The sequence below is a fragment of the Cavia porcellus genome, unplaced genomic scaffold (genome assembly GCF_034190915.1).
Source record: "Cavia porcellus strain 051 isolate PalLab524CR breed Dunkin Hartley unplaced genomic scaffold, mCavPor4.1 scaffold_7, whole genome shotgun sequence".
NCBI lineage: Eukaryota > Metazoa > Chordata > Mammalia > Rodentia > Caviidae > Cavia > Cavia porcellus.
This window is the reverse complement of record NW_026947490.1, coordinates 52,511,771-52,517,406: the sequence shown is the minus strand read 5'-3', so window position 1 is coordinate 52,517,406 and position 5,636 is coordinate 52,511,771. Positions and strand designations below refer to the sequence as shown.

The 5,636-nt window shown below is 47.5% G+C and overlaps 1 long non-coding RNA gene across 1 annotated transcript; it reads right to left on the bottom strand.

Moving 5' to 3' along the window:
• Window positions 1–367: 367 nt before the first annotated feature.
• On the bottom strand, window positions 368–2,448 carry LOC134476974 (uncharacterized). The gene is made up of 2 exons (XR_010048837.1): window positions 1,964–2,448; window positions 368–1,352 (listed from the first exon to the last, which is right to left on the bottom strand). It is a non-coding gene; the product is annotated as an uncharacterized LOC134476974 (long non-coding RNA).
• Between the last annotated feature and the right edge of the window lie 3,188 nt (window positions 2,449–5,636).

Genomic DNA, 5,636 nt, shown 5'->3' with positions numbered 1-5,636 from the left:
ACCCTTTTGTACATCAGTGAATAATTGGATTCATGCTGAGGGCACACAAACACTTCTCAGCACTCCTTACAACTTCTGGAACCACTGAGTCTCTGTTTGTCAACAAGATAGCCTCACTTTCTTCTATCTGAACCTCTAGATAGAATGGGGCGGGAAGACAATGACAGAATCCAAAAAATGCCCAAGCTAAGCTAGAGGTCCATAGACTCTAAGAGACCATAATTTCTGTAGGTCAGTTTCTTAGGCTGGTCCCTCACTTTGAATGGGAACGAGGCTGGTGGTCTGTCTTCTGAGCAAGCTACTGTGCCACTGTGTCCTATGTTGTCGATGTCGCTCCCGGCCGGCAGGAAAGACACACGACAAGGTCTGGCGGTGGTCAGGCTTTTCTTTATTCTCTCCTTATACAGTCTGCCCCGAAGCCTCTACCGGTCCGCTCTCCGCGGCTCCTTCCGTGCTTCAGTCTGCCCCGAAGCCTCTACCGGTCCGCTCCCCGCGGCTCCTTTTGTGCTTCAGTCTCTCTCTCTCTCGGGGGTGGAGGCACTGGCTATATATAGGATTAATAGCTAGGCAGACTACCCTGTGAGGCGGGAACTTAGTGGGGTGATAAGAAACAGGTGCCACACAGGCGGGCTCGATGAGAGGGGTAATCTAGCCCAGGCTTTTGTACTTTCCCACAGGCCTCGCAATCACCGCGTCTGATGACTTGACAGTGCCACGGCTCCCAACATCTCCCCCTATTTTATTTTAAATGATGGCTACGCGCATCGCAGCCCGTCCTGGATAGAGTGCAGAGGCCTATGCCCCGAACTGAGGCCCACCGTAGGCCCTTAGCGTAGACCCTGGTCGGCCGTCCCAGGGTCCACCAAGGCCTTGAGGCCCTCGTCCTTTTTTCTAGGGCCAGGAATGAACCGGACGGAACCTGGTTGCACATAGGCATGCACTCATTTCTCTCCACGAATCCCCTCGGAGAGAAATTTATCTAACAATCCAGCGGCTTTCGAGCGGAACGGGGTAGGGCCTGGCTTAGGTTGAGTCGTGCTGGGGAGGCACGCTCTTACCCGTCATTGACTCACCCACCCTGCTACATGTTGTTGTCTAGGGAGGAGAATGTGGGAAGCCTGTCACTTTTAAACGCGGTCGTAGGCCATGCGAGCGAGCCATGCGTATACAAGGGTAGCACATAGGGGAGCAAGCCGTTCCAGGCCCCCAAAAAGGGATTGTCCTGCAGTTCTTTTAGGGCTCATCTTGTTGTTGGGTCTGCTTTTGGCCTCTGGTGGAACAGGCCTGATCTTCAGTCGAGGGACTTGTCGCGTCAACCTCTCTGGGACCCACATTGGTTCTCGTCCCGATTCCTGCGGAAAGACACAAACCGCGCCTCGGCTTCCTCTTTTGTATCTCTGCCCTCCTTGACGGACCCTTCTCGGGAGCTTCCTCACTGTGCCTCTTCAAACACCTCGCGTACTTCTACAAGTTCTTGAGAGCTCCCCCCGTAACTACCCTCACTCTTTAGGCACGTGTGTATCATTTCCCACAATGGACGAGCAGAGACTGAAGCTCTACCCTCCCGCTCTGCTAGGGAAAGGTCTCTGCCCAACTTTTCCCAGGAGGGCAGGTTTACATGCCCTGTAGGCAGAAACCAGGGAGCAAAGCTGTCAATCTCTGCAAGGAAATTTTCTAAAGTCTTACGCCCCACCTTGAGGTCCTTGGACTTTAGGAGTCTCCGAAGGACCAACACCAAGGCTGTGTATCTTTACTTGGCATGTTTCCCATTTTTAATATATCTTCTGTTATTTTTACTTCTATGTTTATGTTTTACACTCTTTTATTACCTTAAGTTCTGGTGTTATGTTTCATACTCACCGCGTGAGGCCCAAGAAACCCGCCACTTACGCGTGAGGTTGAGAGGAGTCTACAAACCCTGTAGGTGCGCGCCACCCAGGGCCCAGGCTTATCCTCTACTCACCTGTCCTGCAGCTGCAGCACTGTGTAGGAGAATGCAGTCCACCGCCGCGTCTCGGGGTTGATCAATCCCCGTGCGGGCCACCAAATGTCGATGTCGCTCCCGGCCGGCAGGAAAGACACACGACAAGGTCTGGCGGTGGTCAGGCTTTTCTTTATTCTCTCCTTATACAGTCTGCCCCGAAGCCTCTACCGGTCCGCTCTCCGCGGCTCCTTCCGTGCTTCAGTCTGCCCCGAAGCCTCTACCGGTCCGCTCCCCGCGGCTCCTTTTGTGCTTCAGTCTCTCTCTCTCTCGGGGGTGGAGGCACTGGCTATATATAGGATTAATAGCTAGGCAGACTACCCTGTGAGGCGGGAACTTAGTGGGGTGATAAGAAACAGGTGCCACACAGGCGGGCTCGATGAGAGGGGTAATCTAGCCCAGGCTTTTGTACTTTCCCACAGGCCTCGCAATCACCGCGTCTGATGACTTGACAGTGCCACGGCTCCCAACACTATGTGACTTCATTTCCCAAGCTGAGGTCCATGGCTTCTGGAGTATGTGAGGGTAACACCACATAATCCCAGAAAGTCTTTCTGGGGCATGGATTTTAAGGTTCAGTCATTTAAGTTGCTTTTTGAAGTGGCACAGAGATATGCTATGAAGTATTTATAATAGCCTTATACATGTTTCAGATGAAATATTAATCTTGGGGGGAATGTTTTCCTTGTGGAAGCCTGCTTCACTCTACACCCCAGGTTTCGTACATTCTTCCTGTCCCCAGAGGAAGTCCCTACTCTCTTCTGGTCTCTGAGAGCTTGGACAGAGCAATGTGATGTACATTCTAGAGAGACTATTTGTTGTAGAACTTTGTGTGCCCTTCACAATCAAATGAGAGCAGCCTATCACTAACAACTCATTTGACTAGTGTGGCTTGTATGAAATAAGAGCTGGTCATTCTTAAACCAATGTGCATTCCCGGCTCTTAAAACACTGTGCAAATAATAAGTCTGAAGTGTATGCATGTCTCTGGAGTGAGAGAAAAACTGTAATTGTTTACTAATAATCAGTACTGTGAGAGAGCATTGCATTAAACACATCTGCATTATTTCTAAGTGGAGCTGGGATGTATTTAGCTTTTATGGTTTGATGATAGCTGTTTTGCCCTCTTTTGGAGCCTACTGTCTTTTGGCATTTGGGGCTGTATGTTCACTCATAGGATCATAAACCCCCCAATTTGTAAGATGGGTGTATGTGAATAAATACAGCTTCACTTGTTCGTACCTACAGTAAGAGTCTCAGGTCCTTTATAAGAGCCCTATAGTTTGTGTCTTGGGCTGCTAATTATACTTAATAATAAGGTTGGTTCAGGTATTATATAGTCACAAATGCAGTCTGAAGAGTTCAAAAATTCATCTGTGTCTGCCTCTGTTCTTCATTCCTGGACCAGCTTTCTCAAGTTACTCTCCTTTTGACCAAGTAAAGTTATAATCACAGGGAAGGCACTTCACCCAAACATCTGCTGGGGAAACAAGTAGAGCTATTCATCTGCATAATCAAAGAGGCTCCTAAATTACACAGAGCACAGACGTGACCTGGAATCCAACCACAAGACAGCCATACCGGAGGTCCTTCTTGGAATAAGAAGAAATTGACTAACAAAAAATATCATTTGTGGAGGGCCCCATCTCCCTGAAGTCAACCTATCCAGATTCCCAGGCCAGCACAGGTCCTCTGTATCATGGACCTACACTCACCCAGGGCAGAGAGAGGAGCAGATGATAAGAGACAAAAGATGAGCTAATGGAATACATCAGTGTCAAAAAGGTTAAAATCTACTTGTGAACTGAAATCGCTGCTTTGATGGAATTGATTGGTCTTCTAACAGTTGCCAGTTTTGTTTTTTACAAAAATGAGCTACACAAATAGATTATTTGCTGGACACTGAGACATCAGTTGCTTTGAAAAAAAAAAATGAGTGTTCCCCTGTAATGTGGTTCCAAATTGGCTTTCATAGCAAAACATGTGCTCTTATAGGGCTCACCTTTCGAAGGTCTTCCCCTGTTGTTGTGAAGAACTTGACTGTTATGCTGTGGCGGGAAAGACACAGAGCCTCCCAGTTAATATCTGCACCCCTCTTCTGTGGCCTTGGGACCCAGGACATGCTGTGTGTTCCTTAAGATGTGAGTAGTGCCTGTTATAAGATTATGAAAGCAGGCCTCTGGGCAGCACCCTGACCTGGCAACTGTGCCAGCATAAAGAATGGGACTTCAGGTGATCACCAAACCAGAGCAAGGATGTATCATTCTCCTGAGAGCAGAGAACCAGGCAGATATTCCGCCATTGCTTAGGATGCTCAGGATGAAAATAGAAATGTTCCCTCTTCTGGAAGGATGCCTCCAGTCAAGAGAAGCTGATGCCCGTGGTATGGGGGTGTCCCATGGGTCCTCCTGCTGGGCTCCCATGGGCCCCTTGCAGCATTTTGCAGAGCTCTCTATCACCCTTTAAGAATGTCCTCCAAGCATTTCTCTTCCTGTAGTCTATTCTTTTCTCTCCCCCACCTTTCTTTCCTTTTTTCTTCTTCTGTCTTCCTTCTTTCCTACTTTTGCTTATTCCAAATATCCTGTGATGGTGGGAGGCAGATATGTCTGACCACAGAGATCACCAACTGCCTCCTCTCAAGCCATCTACCCATTTTCAAGCCTCAGCTGAGAAAGTTCAGCTTTCTAAAGCTTTTTCTAAGTGCCCCCAAAGTTTAGTCAACCGAAGCTTCCCCTGATCCCTTCCTTTCTTGTTCAGGTTTCCATCTCAGTGTTTGCTAGTTGTGTTATTTAAATCATGGAGTCTCCCTTCTAGATACTGAAAGATTGGGAAGCAAGGACTAATTTTACTCATTTCAAATCCTCGTGAGTCAAGAGAAGCTATGTATTGCTGCATTGATCTGCAAAGAAATGCTGAGCTTTTTCTTTTCTTTCTTTGTTTTTCTTTCTTTCTTTTCTTTTCCTTCCTTCCTTCTTTCCTTTTTCCTATCCTTTACTCCTCCTCCCTTTCTCCCCCCTTCCTTTCCCCTTCCTCCTCCTCCTCCTCCTCCTCCTCCTCCTCCTCTCTAATGGTATAATATCCCACTCAGTTATTTTTCACTGAGAGTTTCCAGCTCCTCCTTCTGTGGAGACCTATCTTTACTCACAAGGATTTTTATCTTTTATACCTTATAACATCTCTTACCATGATTTTGAAATTGCTAGCTGAAGATAAATAACTTCTTGAGGGTACCTTTCCTGTCTCTTTTTCTGCAGGCAAGTGTGCTGTCCTGCAGGCAAGTGTATTGTCACATGTCACCCTCCTTAAGCCCTGCATGTTATTAGGGACATGGAAAGTGCTCAAAGCCATTAGCAGTGTGGGCAGGTGAATGAATGGATGGAAGCAAGCTCAGAAAAAGAAACAGGCTGTGAGCAACCAAGACACTGGCAATTTGAAGATGAATTTTCCTCTTTTGCCTCAACTGCTCTAGATATCAGAAATCACAAATATGCACGTTAATTAAGGGATAGTGAGGAAAGGTGACAGAGAGCCAAATAGGAAGGTGTGAGCACCACGGGAGACTCCTCACTTCCACAGTTGCCTAAGTGGGGTTCAATGAAAAATAGGATCAGAATTATTTTCTTGGTCTCCCTCACCACTAGTGCAGTTGACAACA